At 37.7% G+C, this 22,178-nt stretch overlaps 1 protein-coding gene across 1 annotated transcript in view; it reads left to right on the top strand.

Annotated features, from left to right (window-relative positions):
- The window catches only part of LOC114241164 (SUN domain-containing ossification factor), an 80,765-nt gene that overhangs the window by 15,129 nt on the left and 43,458 nt on the right, over positions 1–22,178 (top strand). The window lies entirely within an intron of this gene.

Raw genomic sequence — 22,178 nt, 5'->3', positions numbered from 1 at the left:
AAGAAAGTATAGTAGGATAAACATAGAGAACCAAAGTCTCCGTAAACACAGAGTGTGACGCCACGTAATATTCAGTTTAATTTTAAACCGATTATCTACCGGCAACATACCTTTCCAATGCATTTGTTTAGTTTCTCCGCCATTAGTGGTGTCCGCTGTTCATTAAAACAATGACCTGACACAATAAAACAAATTTAAATAAAAACTAATTTATATGCAACTTCGACCACTCCCCTATATGCAAGTTCTACCACTCCCCTATATGCAAGTTCTACCACTAATACCTCTATTACTACTTCTGCTAACACTACTAATTCCAATAGCTTGGTAACTCAAGCTGTTATAATAGGGAAGGCAGCTAATCGTAAAGCTGCGTAAGCTCACTATGAACAACGGATAATTAACGGATAATAATTAATTTTTACTGGTGGTAGAACCTATTGTGAGTCCGCGCGGGTATGTACCACCACCCCGCCTATTTCTGCCGTGAAGCAGTAATGCGTTTCGGTTTGATGGGTAGGACAGCCATTGTAAGTATACTGAGACCTTAGAACTTATATCTCAAGGTGGGTGGCGCATTTACATTGTAGATGTCTATGGGCTCCAGTAACCACTTAACACCAGGTGGGATGTGAGCACGTGCATCCATTTAAGAAAAAAGTAATGTAAGACACTTTATTGGCGACACCATTTAGGTACGTGTGTGGAATGAATTTGAATACTCTTAATTTTACTCACACTTGTAATTGTTTTATCATTATAAAACTTGATAACTTTTCTTAATTCTGATCTTTTTGTTATATGTGATGTTTACCTAGCACCTACAGTGAGAGTGGAGCAAATTGATAAACTCTTTGGTACTGTCTAAATAATGGAAGTCTACCGTGATAACGGTATTTTTTTTTCTGTCGAGAAATGTACCGCGGTAAAAATAAATAACGATAATAATACGAACTAGTGGTCCCGCAGTAGTCGAAATTCGACTATAATTAATTGGAATTGTAAGTTTGTACACTATTATGATTGTATTTTATACTTCTATAATCACAAATTTCGCTAAGACTACACTATAAAAAGTATTAACAAAGACAAACAATATTTAATCTACTCTCAATTTGACAACAGACGTCAAGAACAAAAGTTTGACAATAAATAGTATGCATACGTGTGTGCGTCAAATACATGGTAAGTAGTGTGTGTAATGTTTTCTTTACTGATTTAATGTATCTTTTATGCATTCTTTAAAAAAATATTAGCATTGTGCACTTCTTCTCTATATTCTCTATAAGTGTGGAAAATTTCATACTCCTCCGTCCCCGCAATTTTCCTAAAAAGGGATTCAAAATTTTTGCTTCACTATAATACGAATAAAGATAAACGGTTAAGAATCGAAAATTGAATGGCAAAGTAATCTGATACGGTTTAAGCACATTCTGTTGTTTGCTTCACAGTGTTTTTATTAGTTGGCAATTTAATTTCGCGTATTAAATTGCTTGGAAAGAGGTTATAGAGAACTGAAATATTACAAAAAAAAAACGGTTGTCTGTAAAGTCGGTTTACTAACGATAGTTGAACGTGATAACGTCATAAGAAAATACTGATGGAATGGTTTCATTTTTCAATTATCGCAATTATCGTTGCTATAAACAATTGACACCACATTCACTTTTCACTGAACTTCATACTTGACGAAAACATGTACGCCTCAGAGCGAGGTAACGCCGCATGGGTCATGTCTTTTCGTGCGTGCAGCCGGCTCCATCGAATTATAAGACGTTGTCACGTCAAAAAAACGCGTCTCATTACAATATATCGAAATATGTAGGTATCGTTCAAAACGAGGTTGTACTATCTGAAGCAAGTACGTAAGTGGCCGTGTAACAATGCAAGCAAATTGTTTGTGAAGCATTACTTAACGTCTTTTGTGTTATCGGAGAGTGTTTCGCGTGCCCCGTGATACGTGACAAAACGTTAGTTTTCTCGTGTTAAACCGGAACTGTTTAGGCGTAGTTTGGCTGTTTCTTGCTAATTGACGCGAGTCTTATAATTATAACACAAGCCATTAATGATTATGTTTTAAAGACTGATTGTGGTTTTCTAACCATTTGAATTCTGTCACCCAGCATTAGACATCGAATAAAGTAGTACTTAGGTTTTCCGAGAACAGAGGAAGATGGCGAAACATCATCCAGATACGGATAATGGGAGGAGATGGCCACAACCCTCAGGCAGACATGAGGAATGCGACTCAGGAAGGAGGAGGTGTGGCATGAATGAATGAAATGAATATTTCAAAATTAAATAAAAAAATAAAACAAAGCTGTACATCAATTGAACAATGTTTTAAAATTAGATACGTTACGAAGAAAAAAAATATTTTTATTCAATTATATCTTCACAGAAGCTTTCGAATAGTAAGCTGAGAAAAATCATGTAGAAATTCTGGGCTTGCTCATTTTCAAATATACTGCCTCCCTATCGGGTCTAAATTTCAGAGTACTCAATCATCAATACATTAAATAATATGTAATAAAATAATCACATACTCAGAAGAGAGATTGTAATTTAAAAAATTAACGTATTTAATATTACACTAATTAGAGCGCGTCAGTTATTGCAAAGAATGATGAATGTTCGTGACGATACGAACAAATCGACGAAAGCTACAATCGTTATACAATCGATACTAATGCGATTACGATCATACGTAATCGATATTGTATTCGATGATAATTATGGCTCGAAGGGAAGAGAGCTGAGACAATGCCTCAAGCTGTATACTCGAATGAATCGTAAACTCATAATAATCGATATGTTTTATGTATCGTTCGTGCTGCGTTAATTTTATAGAGTTGTTATAAATCGCACGATTATATAATTGTATTGTTACAGAGATGTTTATTGAAAGCCAAATATTAAATTACATATTATAAGATACATTTCAAATTAGCTTAGTTCAATGCACGCTTAAAATTTTGTAAAAAAAAAGATAATAAGTCAAACTCCTTGTGCTGTATATACTATACTATCGTCTGCCATCAAAGAACCATCCGGCCATCCATCGTATCGTCTGGCTTTGGAATGAGCTTCCCTCCACGGTGTTTCCGGAGCGCTATGACATGTCCTTCCTCAAACGGGGCTTGTGGAGAGTATTAAACGGTAGGCAGCGGCTTGGCTCTTGCCCTGGCATTGCTGAGGTCCATGAGCGACGGTAACCACTCACCATCAGGTGGGCCGTATGCTCGTCTGCCTAAAAAAAGAAGCAAATATATACATATATAAAATTGTTTTTTTTTTTATTACATTATTTAAGCGTAGGTGCTCTTTATTATTATTTTTTTACTTCTTGCGGTACGGGGAGAAGCTCCCGCCTAGCCCTCGTAGGGGCTACCGGGTGCCGAGTACTGGGACGCCCGGTTATCGACTGTTGGTCCAGTGCTGAGGCGGTGCAAGGCGGCCCCTGTGCGCCACCAACGGTGACTCCCGAGACGTCCTTCGTATCATCAGGACGCGTACGGGTGAAGGCGTACTTTCGGGGTGCACTGCGGTACCGTAGGGTTTGGTTTAGCCGGTGGGCTATGGGGCGGTCGATGGCGTTTAGTCGGTAGTCGGTTGTACGTGGCGAATGCCTCGGCGCCTTTTTCAAGGCGTTGTCTCCTGCGAGGAATTGGGGGAGATGGAGGACCTAAGCCCTACCTCTTTCGGGAGGCGCCGGGGTCTGACAAACCCGGTCTGTTACCCCCCTCGATCGGTAAAATTATACAAGGGCGTTAAAAAAAGCTACTCTTTCCGAGAGAATCCGAGGTATGTAAATATTCGGATACAACATTCGCTATATTTTGTTTTGTATGCCTTAAGCGGCTTCTCGGGCGATTCAATATGATTCTACCGTCTTGTAACTGTAAAAAACACACACTTAATCTCTCGTCCACTCATTTGTCGGGAAAAACAAATGCAGCACACGCATTTATTCTCCTTATGACGTGACCGCAAGTTTGTGTCCGAAATTCATTCGAGTTTCAATACACGTTCGAGTACACATAGTAGGCTCTAGATAAAGTCGCCTACAGACCGACCGCTGTCCGATGCCGAAGGGAAAGTGATAAATTCAGTACGACTTCTTAGGGTTACCTCGTTTTTGTCGTACTTACATTGTTGCAAGTTTTGTAATATTAACAACGATCGCCAAACGAAAATCAACTTTAGCTTTTTGGTTTTACAGTAAATTTTAGTATGAGTAATCACTGCCGAGATTATCATAGACTTCGTTGAGATCTAAAGGAAAGACGGAAACTGAATCGTTTTAGTCATTTGACTAAATTATTTACTGGGGGGTCGAGTTTTGATAACCTGTGTGTGTTTTCGCGAAGTGCTTAATCTGAATCTTAAATAAATTTAAAGGCTTTATTTAAATACGGAATTATCTGAAAAAATAATTCATATTTTTTTTTTTTTTTTATTGCTTAGATGGGTGGACGAGCTCACAGCCCACCTGGTGTTAAGTGGTTACTGGAGCCCATATACATCTACAACGTAAATGCGCCACCCACCTTGAGATATAAGTTCTAAGGTCTCAGTATAGTTACAACGGCTACCCCACCCTTCATCCCGAAACGCATTACTGCTTCACGGCAGAAATAGGCAGGGCGGTGGTACCTACCCGTGCGGACTCACAATAGGTCCTACCACCAGTGGTTACGCAAATTATAATTTTGCGGGTTTGATTTTTATTACACGATATTATTCCTTCACCGTGGAAGTCAATCGTGAACATTTGTTAAGTACGTATTTCATTCGAAAAATTGGTACCCGCCCGCGGGATTCGAACACCGGTGCATCGCAACAACGAATGCACCGGACGTCTTATCCTTAAGGCCACGACGACTTCTATATATAGTTATAAAAGTCAATTTTAAATATTAAGAATGTTTTGTTTTACTTTTTACATTAACGTAGGTAATCACTATTTCGGAATATAAACTTTTTATTTATTAATTAGTAGATATTTGGAATTGTTTAATAAAAAAACTTCATAATAAATCCCACCTTTAGAATTGAAGTGGCTTAAGTAAAAATTTTAAGAAAATGAGTTTTATACTTTGAACTTGACTTGACTTGTAAACATGTACTCTATCAGTTTATAAAATTAAATAGTCTCTTTTAGTCTAGAAAAGGACAAAGTACTCTTTTTGAATAAAAAAAACAAGAATTTTGTATTAAGCCACTTAAGCTCTAAGGGTGCATGAATAATATCACAGATTTTCATCTTTAAGTCAAGCGAGGAGCGGGTGATAACTTATTTTGGGAATGAAGAGCGTCTTATCAATTGACAAAACACACATCAATGATAATTTAATTAATTACTGGTGGTAGGACCTCTTGGGAGTCCGCACGGGTAGGTACCACCACCCCGCCTATTTCCGCCGTGAAGCAGTAATGCGTTTCGGTTCGAAGGGTGGGGTAGCCGTTGTAACTATACTGAGATCTTAGAACTTATATCTCGAGGTGGGTGGCACATTTACGCTGTAGATGTCTATGGGCTCCAGTAACCACTTAACACCAGGTGGGCTGTGAGCTCGTCCATCCATCTAAGCAACAACAAAAAAAAAAAATTTGATCGATAATACAAACATATTTTTTTTGCATTTTACTTTTCGCGCTAGTGCTCAATATTCGTTCGCCATCTTTTGTTCGAAATTGATATTGTCTAAACATTCCCCTGAAACATGCTCACGAATACGCAATAAACAAATAGCATAATCACGCATGATCAAATCAATCGTAACGTAACGCATGCAAATAGTTTTAATAGTGCATGAAGTAAACGCGTGTAACAATTGATGCTAATTTCAAAACGTTACAAAAACAAAACTCGTTGTGTTGTTTACGTTAACAATTAACGTAAAAAAATATATTTGCATACCTGCTTTAATGCTTTTATTAAATACTACCTATTAACGGCGGCTTCACTCGCATTAGAGTAGAAAAAAACTTTCGGATATATGTAGTAATATTTTTGTTATGCATTTTGTGCATGCCAAATTTTATAATGATCGATCAATTAAGAATGTGAAAATTTAAGATCCAACAAACTCAGTCCCGCATTTAGAATATTAAATTGAATATGGACGTAGGGTGAATTTAAAATTCTCAAAAACCGAAAACAAATTTTCTGTTGATTACTTACTAAAGCTGTGCCTAAAAGCAAATTTCATCTGAAAAATATAGACTAAGGCTTATTGCATGAACGCCAGCTGTATTTGCTTCCGATTGCTCATTCACTTGAACTTACTAAGTCGACACGTATTAATCCACACTTGTCCACGGGTCATCGAGGGCTCGACGAGTTAATTAACCCACAGACACAGCCCACTGTGCTTCTCGCCGGATCTTCTCAGTGGGTCGCGTTACCGATCAGGTGGTAGATTCTGCAAGCACGGCTCTTGCAAGGGCTCATGTTAGCAACGTCGTCAGATTTGAGCCCTGTGACCTCACCTACAAGCTCAGCGAATCTAGAATAACTCCTGGAGATTACTAGAATAGGTGGGAAAAAAAACCACACTTGTCTAAATGTTTTACGTTCACATTAGGTTCATAATTTATTGGTTCGCCGCTGGGAACGATTCCCTTACAACGTATTAACAGTCCAAACAGCCTCGAGCTATGCGTTGATTGTGCCACACAATAAAACCGAATTTACTGTTATGTTATTTCCCTAATGCATTCGTTATTTACGACTGTCCACTACTAAGGGAAAGCTGTCTTGAACTCGCTCAATCACATTTCAGTGACAAGTTACTGAACGTAATAAAACGAAGGCATTGTATATCTAATATATAAAATTCTCGTGTCACACGGGGTGCGTGATTGAACTCCTCCGAAACGGCTCGACCGATTTTCGTGAATCTTAGCGTGCATATCGGCCAGGGTTGAGAATCGAACAAAATCTGTTTTTCATACCCCTAAATGTTAAGGGTGGTCCCTAAATTTTTATTTTTATTTTTTAGACAAATTTTTTTGTTTTTATTTTTTATGATACAGCATACAAAAATACATACAACCCTAAATTTTCATCCCTCTACGATCAACCCTTGTATATATATATATGTTCGCAGTTTTATTTCATAAGTGACACTGGCCAGATGTTCTTCGGTTCCAATGTCGTCCGTGACCAAATGAAACCGTAAAGTAATCGAAAAGTCGGAAATTATTATACGCAAAAAAAACAAACGCGAACCTAAACCGTAAAATTCGTTTGTGACATTACATTTTGTTTAAAGGAAAATCGGTAACGACCATAGAGTCCCGAAGACATTTCAGATACACGACGAATTAATGTGACCGGTGCGATGGAGCCTTTGCCTACTAAGAGCCGAAAAAAAAAACTTACGAAAAATCGAATACCATTTTTCTTTTCATCGAAATTTGATGTATTCGAGTAAATTATTATAAAGCCGCGTCTGAAACCCGCGCATGCCACACTTCCATATAAGTAACGCTCTAACGAGTGTACAATGTCCGCTGGTTTGTTAGAGTTTCTAGTGTAGCGCGAGCGTTTCCGAAAGTAAAACGTGCTCGTTGAACGCAATAAATAGCTTAGAATTCGCCGACACTGTAATTGTGCGTATTAATATTCTCCCGAGTTAACAGCAAGGAACGCCCCTTTTAATATCCCGAAGTCAATTAGACGTGAAATGACAAATAGAAATTCTTAGGAGATAAATTTGAAATACAATAACCAGGGTAATTTTCCCAAAGAACGCCCCTTTTAATATCCCGAAGTCAATTAAAATTGAAATGACATATAGAAATTCTTAGTAGATAAATTTCAAATATAATAACCAGGGTAATTTTTGCAAAGAACGCCCCTTTTAATATCCCGAAGTCAATTAAAATTGAAATGACATATAGAAATTCTTAGTAGATAAATTTCAAATATAATAACCAGGGTAATTTTTGCAAAGAACGCCCCTTTTAATATCCCGAAGTCAATTAAAATTGAAATGACATATAGAAATTTTTAGTAGATAAATTTCAAATATAATAACCAGGGTAATTTTTGCAAAGAACGCCCCTTTAAATATCCCGAAGTCAATTAAAATTTAAATGACATATAGAAATTCTTAGTAGATAAATTTCAAATATAATAACCAGGGTAATTTTTGCAAAGAACGCCCCTTTTAATATCCCGAAGTCAATTAGACGTGAAATGACAAATATAAATTCTTAGAAGATAAATTTCAAATACAATAACCAGGGTAATTTTTGCAAAGAACGCCCCTTTTAATATCCCGAAGTCAATTAAAATTGAAATGACATATAAAAATTCTTAGTATATAAATTTCAAACACTATAACAAGGGTAATCTTTGTGAACATTATTAACGTGATCTGAAGATATACAAACTGTCTATAGAATTACATCTGCGAATCAATGATGACACAAAGGTCCTGTGGTAGTATACAAATATCCTCTCGTTACTAAAACATTTGTCCGAAAATCAAACCCTTTGTAATGTAAAAAAGTCGATAAGTTCTTCTGGATAATATGTTATAGTTTGTTAACGGATTAAGCTTATATTCGCCTTTATAAATAAATAAAAAAGAAAGCCGTGTTCTAAAACTTATATTTGCACAGTTCTTCTAAATCTTCTAAAACTACCTACCTCTCTGTGGTGGTCCTCTAATTAATGGAAGCTCATGCTAAGTAGTCTTATTAAAATAAACGATTCGCGACACGACTTTTACCCGTCGCGCAGCAAGAGATCGAGAGAAATAGGTGGCTTTCTCTGCCGCCCACACAATTCCGTGACAAATGCCCTTAAATAATATTCACAATAAACTACAACTTATATCTTGTCCATACTTTAGACGTCTAATGTCGCGGTTCGCAGATAAATTTGTGTTTTATGAAGCTGAAAATTATTCTGGCTCGCTCTGATTGAAATTCGTCAGGCATTTCCGGTCGGCATCTAAATTTCAAATGCATTCTATAATTTTATTGAAACTAGTCCTTAGATTTATCGATCTTAAAATATATTTACTTTAATGTCGATTCACGAGTTAAAACCCTGAAGCCTTACGAACTAATTAAGCCACTCGTAATACTACACTTTGAAATTTAGAATCGGTCACACCGGATTCAACTGAAATTTGTTTTTTAGCATATCAAAGTCACCACACTCATCAAATTTTAAATTTCAACCACAATACACAATTCACTACATCGAACCGATTTATTTTTTTATATTAATAATCAAATAAAAGTAAGTGTGAAATTGAACTCTCAATTAATAAATCATCTTGGGCTTAAATTCGTCATCGGTTCTAAGTTTACAAGGCATTACGTTAAAAGGAACCAAACATTAATCGCTAAAAAATTCGGCTAAAATTCGTTAAGTTTTTTCTGCATTAAATTAGATTGGTATACTGAATAGGTGTCCTTTTCTGGTCGAGTCTTAAATTTAGAAGCAGCATTTCAACAAAAAATATTTCATTTCATATTGTAACATCCTGCTTGGAAGGGCGGGCTTCTGATAAATTGAAATCCGGTAGAACAGGCTTGTTCGAAATAGAACACAGCGTTGAAATTTCTTTCAAACTTATTATCTACCTTTTTGAAATTTTTACATGAGATTTTGTTCGGGATATGACTTAACATTTTCTCAATTAATAACAAATCAACGTGATTTAAATGCTAATCGAATGTAACACTAGTCTTAAATACTTTGACACACTGACAATAATTCAAGACCAATAATCAAGGACTTAAAAGAGATCGGACTACCGGTGCTAGCGGTCTTTTCGGAATTATATCTGGTTTGGTAGAAAAGCGTAGTATTATTTGGTCAAATAATCAAGTACTTAACAAAAAGTAGCTACTGACTGTAGCAATAAATTACACTAGCTATTGAGTTTAGTATAAATTTTACCGTTTACGATTATGGTTCTAACATTAGGCATTCATAGGGTTTACGTATGAAATGAGCCCATTGAAAATGTACTAGGATCGGCCCATACATAAGGATGAGCTTTACACGATCGATTTACTGTCATGTGTATTACGATCGCTATTCTAGATCGTTTATTTTTGTTATGAGATTCTCGTTTGTTTTGCTGGTTCGAATGTAAGAAGCGAACAACACTATTGTTTATTTTATTTCATTTAAATCAATAATAATTTATTTTTAAAGCCCCTTTCTTTATAAGCTTAAATTTATCTATATAATTTATCAACGTAATTTTCATCAATACGTCCTGATTAATTTGAAATTGTTGACACGAATTAAGCGCATATATTCTGACAATGTAAGAATTTTATTACTGTTACCTAATATCCTGACTAGGTTGTATTGGATTACAAGAAAAGTGATTACGTGTTTGTAATAATACAAATACACTGCTTATTAGTTTGCATACTAAATAAGTTAAATTTTTAAGAATGGTCATGTTAGCTGGATATTTTTACTTGTAGGTTAGTGACGTTTATAAAAATGTTAAAGGGCATCCTCCACGTCAGTAAAAGGTTAGTAGTGTAATTTTTTAATTGTATATTGTGAATAAAATTATTTCCTTACATTATAAGTTAGATTAGTTTTTGTTATCGTGTTGTTTTGTCGTATAGTTGTAAGGAACATTGTGTACAAATTCGTCACTTTGTTTTGTTTGGTCGTGCGCACATGGCTTATGTTGCAAGCCAGATTTTGTTTCTTTTTACTCGTGTTTTTATGTATATTTTTAGCTTGTGATGTATATTACGTGCCTAATAAATAAAGAGGAACATTATTAGCTTCAATTCTCAGTAGAGTTCGCTCCCCGCTAATCTAAGCCCAACGATTAGGGAGAAAACGGGTGATAAGAAAAAAGACATGTTAAAAAGTGTGTCAATATTTTTGGAACGATGAAACAAACTTTTTTTTTGGGTAATAATAGATTAAGACTACTTTGACGGTTTAGTACGGGCTTAATATTTTTAATTTAATTATTTTCGGCCCATTCAATACTTTAACAGTTTTCGTCGTCACGGCGAATAAGATTCCTTGACCATTGAATATTGCATTAACAGTTTCAACAGTAAGTTTAACTAACGACTCGCGAAAAACGAAGAACCCTTTTTATTTCGACAACATTAACTTTTATTTACAACTAGATATGATTTATAACGACGGTAAAATTGATATGTTCGAAATATTATTAGCTTTATAAAAGAGCTTTAACAGCTTTCTCGATTATTTCGGATCGGCAATCATTAAAATCGTTTAATGTTCGTCGAAGTCGACATTTAATGCTATAGAAATCAAACTATATTTATTAAGCTGATAATAAGGTGAATAAATAATATGGCAGGTAAGTTGCAACGAACTATTTTTCTTCTTAGCGTTTTCCCAGTGTGTTGCCAGGGTCCGCTTTTCTACTTAAACTCCTTCTCTTTACCCGGTCTTCGGTATCCTTCTGGGTGAGGTTATTCTCCTCCATATCCGCTTTTACCCCATCCAACCAGCGTTTCTCGAGCCTACCGCGCGATCTTGGACCTAGTACGTAGAGGTTGAGGAATCTATTTCCGACGAAGTCTGGAGCCTGCGACTTATGTGGCCGTACTATCGGAGACGACTAATTATGTGCAGTTTTTTTTAATTCCTTTCGTATTTCGTTCATACAATCAGCTTGAGTAGAAACTCATGAAAAGTCGCTATTAAAATACAAATATCTGCTGCTATTTGTATCTTCTTAAACACCTACTAGTAACACCGAGAATGCTCGATAAGTACAACGCTATCTATTGTCAGATAGCGGAAACACACATCGAAGCTACTCGACTTGCCCAGAATGTTCTAGATAAATCTAGGGATGTCGTTTCGAATCGACTATAAAAGCGTTGCAGAGAGGGCACGGAAGTCAGTTAGTAAGCGGTTCTACTCGAAGCGAAACAGCGGAATGATCACCTGTAGCGGAAGAAATGAATACACTTCTAAATTGTACTTCGCTAGAACTTCAGCGCGTAAGAGTATTATGTGGTAGTCATATTATGAACCTGCATATTGATCTTTGATGTGGCAGACATTACGGCCCGCGTGGTGTCAAGTCATACCATAGCCGCAGGAACGCGTAATTATTTCACGACGAAATAAACAGGGTGGTTATACTAACACGTGCCAGCCCTACCACCAGCAATTATGTAAACTTATAAATTTTGCGGGTATCATTTTTGTTACGGGTTTTTTTTTGTTTGGAAATCGAAGTGGTCATATATCCATCTTATGCCATTAACATTTCTTCATTTATCCGTGATATCGTTTTATCTGAATTATGTCTTGTTATCTTATCGATGCTTAAAGTCTAGTTCGATTAATGATTGATTTTTATATGTAATTAAAAGTACTTCATATTGTACTTAATAATATTGATGTATGAATATTATGAATGCGTTCAAAGTGCCGAAACCTTTTTTTTTAATTTGTATGTGGATTTGTAATCGTCGTAGCATAAGAGAATTAATAATATGTTATAAAATGTAAAATATTCAATGAGTAATTAATCTCATGTGCGCCAAACAATATTTGTTTGTCGATTAATTGTTCATTTTTTTTTTTTATTGTCTTTGTAGGCAGATGAGCGTACGGCCCACCTGATGGTAAGTGGTTACCGTCGCCCATGGACTTCAGCAATGCCAGGAGCAGAGCCAAGCCGCTGCCTACTGCTTAATACTCTCCACAAGCCTCGTTTGAAGAAGGACATGTCATAGCGCTCGCGAAACACCGTCATTCATAATTCTTGAAACGGCAATGTAATGTAAAAATGAACATCGTCCGCGTTCTATGAGGTTTACATTGCGGGCAATAATACGATGCTTGCAAGATAAGTGTTAATTAAGTATACGATTGAAATGATCGTTTTTTTTTAGTTTATGCGTGTTAGCCAGTACTATCTGCTTGTGTTCGGGAATATTGCAACTTAAAGGCTAGAACGTTTATTGCCTCTCGAGCTATAATATCGAATATCAATGTTTTCAAAATGCAGCTGATACTAATCTATACTAATACTACTTAATATACTAATATAATATATATTATATTTTTAGCAACGGCTTAATAATTTAAATAAATTAAAAAAAATACAAAAGTGGGTAGGAACGATCGACACAGAATATTAAATCTAAGACAAGTGAACGCTGCGCGCGCTTCCAGCAAAAGTGATCCGAGGTGGCGTGATGTCCCCGCTGGTCGGTCGGTTGCCCCTCCAGATGACGTCACGAGTCCACGTGAGTGCTCGTCGTCAATGGCTCCGCCCATCGACTTTGACTTAAGAGGGAGTCGCCTCTAATACGGCCTCTCCTGACTGGTGGACGTCCACGTTCACCTCGATGTCATGACCGTCTTCAATCTCTGACGATGCAGGACTCACTCTGTGCACAGCGTTGCTATCGGGGTGTTCTATGATATCGTCATAGAAATAGATTGTTTGCATTACAATCATGATTTTGGTACCATGAACCATTAGTAAAAGTTAGTAGTTTTTGTGAGCATTTTACATCACATTTCAGTGTGTTCATGTATAGTAGGCTCTTGTTGAGTTACGTTAGATGTACTGGCGACACGGCACTGTTACCATATCGGGTGTATAATATACTGTGAGAGTAAAGTCTGGTTGACATGGCCAAGTTAACATGTCAAGCTAATACACTCGTAACGTGAACTGCGTTACCACGTCACACCTTTACGTGAACTTTGTTACCACGTCACAACATATACGTGAACTATGTTACCACGGTACAACATCTACGTGAACTATGTTACCACGTAAATCTCTGCGTGAACTATGTTACCACGTTACAACATCTACGTGAACTATGTTACCACGTAAATCTCTGCGTGAACTATGTTACCACGTTACAACATCTACGTGAACTATGTTACCACGTAAATCTCTGCGTGAACTATGTTACCACGTTACAACATCTACGTGAACTATGTTACCACGTAAATCTCTGCGTGAACTATGTTACCACGTTACAACATCTACGTGAACTATGTTACCACGTAAATCTCTGCGTGAACTATGTTACCACGTTACAACATCTACGTGAACTATGTTACCACGTAAATCTCTGCGTGAACTATGTTACCACGTTACAACATCTACATGAACTATGTTACCACGTAAATCTCTGGAAGCATGCAGTCAACCCCAAAATCAAATCGTGAATCTGTAGACTAGCGTTCGCGAGTCAACCAGAGGGCCCATTATGCCCCGTATCATTATTAAAGTTCCGAGTTTGTCAGTCAGAACTCTGACCATCTTAAGACAGAGCAACGATCTCCTGGCGCACTCGACGTATGAGGCAAAGCAATCTGATGCTAATTGCATAGCATTATAAAGAATATTGGCATACTCTAACTTTCGCGGACACAACGGCTTAAAGTCTTTTACGAAGTTACCCCACGTCCGGTCACTAGACAATCACACGTGTAACCAAGTACGCTCATCACTCTTAAGACAGCCCAAAACTCGTGACAAATACTCAGTGCCTTCCCAGTTAAGGATCTAGCCCATTCTACTTCCTTACACATTGTGTCTATGTATTGCACGGCAGGGTAAAACTTAGAAATAAGGTAACCATGAGCTCGATCTGAATTTACGAATCTAATGGATTCGGTTAACTTCCGTGCTGATGTGGTAGTTGCCTTTTTATTGTCACAACGCGTGGTGGAACTATTTTACATCTATTCTCAAACGCGGGTACAATCGACACGGCGATGGAACAACACGGCGTCCCGTTTGCATGATCACCGACCTGGACAGTCGGACTGTTGTCTAATTGACGTATTGATGGAGTTTGCCGACTAGTAACATTTTGAACCCTTCGAATGCTATTTCCACCCACCGAAACTGAGCATTCAGTCTCGAGCATGTTCTATCGCGTCAATAAAAATAGACCGTAAGGTCGGTTGTGATAAAGTCGTTGAGCTAGTTACTTGGTGATTTATTACATTTCATAAGAGGGTATCCGACAAAAAAAATCTACTTCGCACCAAGGATCGATATCATTAACGCTGGGGTCAAAATTAGAAATATAAAAATGGTTCGACCTTACTTTGGACAGTGCACTTAATGCTCCGATGATCCTGTCTGTAGCGTCGTACGCGCGGGACTCTGACGGCGGCGGTGATGTGATTCCCAACGCCACCACGGGTCCGGCGCCACCACCGTCCGCGGTCGAGGGACGTGCGTCTTCTATCTGCGACCCTAGCGGGCTCGACTCACGCGCAACGTTCACATTTGAGTTTTAAGCAATTAAACGCGCCAATATTATTCTCCAATATTGGTCTCGAACATTCGGCGAATGCGAGCGTCCTCCTACCCTGCTTCCAGTTACACGTATATCGGTCATTACTTTGTTAATTTAATGCAAATTTTAAAAATAAACTGTACGCCAGGATAACCCAAAAGCGGATAGGGCACAAGCCCTATCCCACTTCTGATTTTAGCAACGGCTTAATAATTTAAATAAATAAAAAAAAATACAAAAGTGGGTAGGAACGATCGACACAGAATATTAAATCTAAGACAAGTGAACGCTGCGCGCGCTTCCAGCAAAAGTGATCCGAGGTGGCGTGATGTCCCCGCTGGTCGGTCGGTTGCCCCTCCAGATGACGTCACGAGTCCACGTGAGTGCTCGTCGTCAATGGCTCCGCCCATCGACTTTGACTTAAGAGGGAGTCGCCTCTAATAATATATAATATTATAAAGAGGAATGATTTGTTTGTTTGTTTGTATTGAATAGGCTCCGAAACTACTGAGCGGTTTTGAAAAATTATTTCACTGTTTGGAAAATACACTATTCCCGAGTGACATAGGCTAGAATCTTTTTTGAAAAAAATTAGCGATCCTTACTAAAACTCCAATAATGTAACTCAAGGTGTAAAAAAATCACCTAAGATATTCTTTATATCGCGTGCCCTGCAAAAACTATTGATGATAGAATAAAATAATGTACTACGACTTTGTAGAACACATTATTATTTACAAAAAGTGTCGCGACAGCATATGTCTAACTATTTTAGTTATGCCGCAATAAGCGTTCTTTTATTTAAAAAAAATAAAACATCGTCAAATATCGTTGAAATTTTTGTTAAAGACCCGAGCGGAGCCGGAGCCGGCCGCTAGTGTATTATATATTGGTGCAATTCTTATAGCAATCTTCCCCGTTAACAAACTACCCGTATGCTTTACATCCAGGAAAATATTTCACTTATACTTATTGCTTTTAGATTAAACCGTAAATGCCTTGTAATCGTAACTAGCAGTTACACTGCTAAGTTGCAATCTTAAATTGGTTCATATTTTATGACTCACCGTGTACCTTTATTCTGTTATTGCGGGATTTTCACCCGGCCCATGAGACGCCCTGTGTAACGGGGAAAATCATCGTAAAACAACATCGTATATTTTGTTTGTTTATGGCGCTTTGATGACGCCGTATAAAGATCACGAGAGTTGCGTCGGGGGTAATAACCAGATAAATGGGGTTTATCGCCGATTAGAATTTGCGTGCTGTGTGATTTTCATGTGACATTGATTATATATCGTTTCCTGGGTGTAATGGTATACCTTTTAATTGGCTGTGTTAATAGTTCGAGGAAAATCGGGGCTTCTACATGCATTTCATAGTCTAGAAAGCTATGCTTCCATTGGCGACATGCTAAGAAGTAGCCTTTCTTACAGACAGACTTCTTTTTTTTAAAGACAAGAAAGTGCCCTTTGTGAAATATCTTTCGTTATTGTTCGACGAAAAATTGTTACACGTTCTTATTCATCTATCATCCTCTACTTAACTATCTGCCTTCGACTATTCTTCAATAACTTTTCGATCCTTGACAATATTAATAATATTAGGTTTAATGAGTTACACGTGTAATTATAGCTGACATGTTTCTTGTGTTTTTTCTGTAACTCCCACAAGATGTGGTTGAGGTTAAAGCACCCTTGTGATTCAATTGAAATCATCGTAGACCACGACATCTGAGAATTCAAGGTTTCCGGGATTGTGAAATGAATAATGCAATCGAGGGTTTGAAGTATAAAGTTTTATCGATCTTCCCTCGATGGAAGAATTATAGCTTTAGTGGTCGATATTGGCAAGATATTGACAATATGAGAGAGCGAGAGGAGTGAGTGTTGAGATGACAGCTGATAGATGAGAATAGAAGAGAAAAATTAGCTGTGCCGTCCCAAACCTAGTGGGATAGGGTGGAAAAAAGAAGAAGAAGATATTGGCAAGCTGTGCAAATAGTGCAAAGTCGTATATATAATATTGGTGATATTTTATCGGTAATACGTAAGAATTCTAAAAAACTTTAGATGTAAGAACCCAGCATATATATTTTTTAAGTTAAAAACAGCGATACAGCCATCCGTCTGCGATTTTTCGATTCAGAGTCACGTTTGATACTTCTGGGCTACGTACGAGTAATTATGTATCATCAATCCACTCTCTGTTTACTCCAAGTTTCTAGGTAATCGCTTCCGAATCATTCATCTTCATTAGTTGATGCTTCGTAATGTTGGTCTCGTCTGATATCACTTTCACTTAGTCTGTGTTGTTCTTCGCATAAGCCAATCACGTGTATAATTGATTTACGATTATTATCACTATTAGTTTTAGTGTTTATCGTCGTTTGAGAGATGTACATGATTGTAAATGCTGTTACGATGTTTTATTATATTTATTTTTCATTTGCTGAAGTTTGTATTGCTTCGTAGCTTTCGTGGTTAGGTACGTGACCATCGAAAAATCTTAATGGAAGTGCTTCTTAAATAAACTTTTTTCCTGTATTATTCTGGTCTTGTATTGTTTAATGAGCTTTAAGAAAATACAGTTGGAAAATTGAATTCACGGCAACATTTTGCACGTTATCTATGAATATGAAAGACGAACATTATAGATGTTAATTTATATTTTACTAGGAATAAGAATAATCAGTAACCAAACAATATGAAAAATATTATAATAGTTATAATCGATGTTAATGCAATAAAATGATTACTACATTATAATTTTTTAATTAAGTTCAGTATTTCTAACATTTTATCCATTCTCATCAACATTAATCACAAAATATGATGTATATTTGAGATCCGTGTTCAAAGGAGGTCGTTGACATTAACATTGTGTTATCTACAGGGACCGGTAACTACTTAATATCAGATGGACAGCAAACTCGTCTGCCTAAACAAACATAACAGTCAATAATCAATTAGAATTTCGCTGCTCGATTTAATTGCTCGAAAAATTAAAGAGTGTTACGTCAGAAGTTTCTCACGATACGACCGTAATAAAAAGTGAATCGAACGTAACTGAAATAATGTGGTTACGTAGACCGAATTATATGTATCAGCATCGTGAAGATGTAATTAAAAATGTTATTAAAATTTTACAATACATTATATTATGTGGGTGCCTCTATTAATTGATCATCTTCCGTACGTGAATAGGGTACCAATATTGCCAAGGAGATTTGCCGCAAAACAGACGGTCGGTGATTATGAGCTATTTTTTACTGGAGTAGTCAAACTGTCGGACTAATTAGTGCGCTGTGGTCATCATCCGATAATATATCCTTGCATCGTACTTCTCAATGCTGAGGTCGTGACCACCTTTCTGTGTCTAATATATATAATATATAGTTCTATAAGTCTCTATAAGTTAGGCGAGCGAACTAACCCATAGACACACCCCACTGAGTTTCTCGCCGGATCTTCTCAGTGAGTCGCGATTTCGATCCGATGGTAAATTTTTTTTTTTTTTTTTTATTGCTTAGCTGTGTGGACGAGCTCACAGCCCACCTGATGTTAAGTGGTTACTGGAGCCCATAGACATCTACAACGTAAATGCGCCACACACCTTGAGATATAGTTCTAAGGTCTCAGTATAGTCACAACGGCTACCCCACCCTTCAAACCGAAACGCATTACTGCTTCACGGCAGAAATAGGCGGGGCGGTGGTACCTACCCGTGCGGACTCACAAGAGGTCCTACCACCAGTAATTACGCAAATTATAATTTTGCGGGTTTCATTTTTATTACACGATGTTATTCCTTCACCGTGGAAGTCAATCGTGAACATTTGTTGAGTACGTATTTCATTAGAAAAATTGGTACTCGCCTGCGGGATTCGAACACCGGTGCATCGCTTCAACACGAAAGCACCGGACGTCTTATCCGTTAGGCCACGACGACCACACACGACGACGAAATTCTGCGAAGCACTGCTCTTGCTAGGGCCGGTGTGAGAAAATTCTTCCAGGTTGAGCCTACGGGCTCACGAGCTCACCTACCCGTCAATTCGTAGCCGAAATAGCCTCCTAGGCTACTAGCGAATACGTAGGAAAAAAATAAATCCTACCTGTCATACCATCGGTGAGATTTTTTATTTGCACTTTATAAATTTCCATAATTATTTACTGATATTCGTGGCCAATTCCGACGAATGCTGTGGCAACATTATACAACGAATATATTCTGATAGTTCTCATTACTCCGTCTAATAACGCCTTCAAGGCTAATGTTACCGAACGGATAGGGTATCTTTTCCATCAAACCGGAACGGTCGAAGGCTATATACATAAAACACGTAGAACGCCGACGAAGTCGAATGCTGTAGATAAACTGGATAGTTAATATCCATCTCTAGATCATACAAAAGGCTCCAATGCGCAATTTATTGGTGGTAGGGCCTCTTGTGAGTCCGCGCTGGTAGGTACCACCACCCTACCTATTTCTGCCGTGAAGCAGTAATGCGTTTCGATTTGAAGGATGGGGCAGTCGTTGTAACTATACTTGAGACCTAGAACTTATATCTCAAGGTGTGTGACGCATTTACGTTGTAGATGTCTATGGGCTCCAGTAACCACTTAACACCAGGTGGGCTGTGAGGTCGTCCAACCATCTTAGCAATAATAAAAAAAACTCAGGTATTTCTGCGGGGTGGAAGCTTAATGAACTTTCTGTCGTTGTCATCAAATATACAATTGACATTATTTCCATGTTATTGCAATGGAGCTCTGAAATTATTATTTTTTTGGTTTTTTTATTGCCCTTGTAGGCAGTCGAACAGACGGCCCACCTGATAGTGAGTGGTTAGCGTCGCTCATGAACGTAAGCAATGCCAGGGGCAGAGCCAAGCCGATGCCTACAGAAATGCTCATAGTATCCTCTGTGCCTCTGACGCCGGCTAATCGTATGAAAAGCATTGAATTCTTGAAACACCTTCTGAAGTGCTAACCATGGTAGTGGTTGGCATACCAAGCTTCATCACAATCAATGGTTTAGGAACAAATAGACGACAGACATAGACACTAAAATTAATATTAAAACCCTCTATAAGTCCACCCTGAATATATCTACTTAACCGAAACTTTCAAGGTAATTTTCATAACCTTCAAAACGTCCGATGAATAAGATTTTACAAAATAATTATTTCAATATTTAGTTTGGCTTTTCGTGACCTTAAACTATTTTTTAGATTAGCATAGATTATTATGATTTTCACTTTTTGTTTTATTGTTATTATTGTTATAAATCTAATCTTATTAAACATGAAATACACTAATGAAATAAAAGGAAAATATGTGGCTATTATAATAATAAAATATAGGTTCCACTAAAGCAGGGCCGCTATTAATTTAGTCACAAAGAGCGAAACGATTGTGCAGACGAAGGAATACTTTTCGCGGTTTATTGGTGGTAGGGCGTCTTGTGAGCCTGCACGGGTAGGTACCGCCACCCTGCCTATTGGATGGGGCAGCTTTCTTACTCTAAAACTGGGACTTGTCCCAAGGTGGGCTGAGGCATTTACGTTGTATATGTCTGGCTCCGGTAACAATTTAACACCAGGTGGGACGTGAGCTCGTCCACTCATCTTAGCAATAAAAATAATAGTTAAAGATCGCATTAGTTCAGTCAGTCATTACGTACGACGTGATTAAACTAATATTGACGTGTTAAACTTTAACCCTTCGCAACAAGGTGACATTCTATAAAACTTGCATACATCCGTCATAACCTATACAAGTGCAGTGTTCGCTCATTCGGCCCGCGTGCACATAAATTCTCTCCAGGTCAAGCAATCCGTTTCTGCAGGATAGCCGTCGTAGCATCGTGGTACTTGAGGAATTAAATTTAGAATAGATACGTAGATATCTGTAGTGTCAGAATGCTACTTCGACAAAATGGCGCGACGCGATAATACTCTTATATTGGCCTCCGCTTATTACATATCCGACCCAGGGAACGAGGCAGCGCAATGCCACTATAGCCAGAAATATCCCTCGATCCCCGGTCGGTGTTTTTAGGCTCTTCAAGCACTGGCCATCGTCCTCGTAATCGAACACGTCGACTCCGACAAAGAATTCGATGAGCAAACTAGCCCGTATACACAACCCACTGAGTTTCTAGCTGGATCTGTTCAATTGGTCGCGATTCCAATCTGACGGTAGATTCTGCGAAGTACTATTATTGCTAGGGCTAGTGTTAGCAAATTATCTCAGGTTGAGCCCGTGAGCTTATCTATTCATTCGCGCTGGAATAGTCCCTTAGGCTAAAGTAAGGGAAAAACGCTTAAGCCGAGCAAAATTATCAGCAAAATATTGTCTTCTATCTAAAAATGTCAATTGATAAAAGTGATGAACAATAAATACGCAAAATTTTAATAGGACCACGTCAGTTCTACAGATAAATATAAATGCGTTATTATTTTCCCACAGTTTTATCTTATCGAGGTATTTTAATTCGTCGATTTAGATTAATCAGCATACCACAATATCAATAGTGTATATATAATAAAAAAATTTTATAGACAGTAACTGAAAAATCATATATGTGGAAGGCCTAAATTATTAAATAGTATTCGTGCTGTAGTTAATTCGTTTTGAGTTCATCGTGGCCTAAATGGTACGAAGCCCGGCGTACTAATATCGAGCGATGCCACTATGTCTCGTCAGGTTTGAGCCCCGTGAGCTCACCTACTAGTTACGGTTACACTGGAATAGCCTCTCCAGGCTACCAGCTTAGGTAGGAAAAAATAAATAAATAAAAAGCAACTATGCTAGTGTACGAATGCCGCAATGAAATACACATCTGAATGATTTAAACGTAGACTCAAGTCTCAAGATCGAAGGCGG

This window comes from Bombyx mandarina, chromosome 04 (genome assembly GCF_030267445.1).
Source record: "Bombyx mandarina strain Sakado chromosome 04, ASM3026744v2".
Lineage (NCBI taxonomy): Eukaryota > Metazoa > Arthropoda > Insecta > Lepidoptera > Bombycidae > Bombyx > Bombyx mandarina.
The sequence above is the reverse complement of the archived record's forward strand: the minus strand, read 5'-3'. Positions and strand labels throughout refer to the sequence as shown.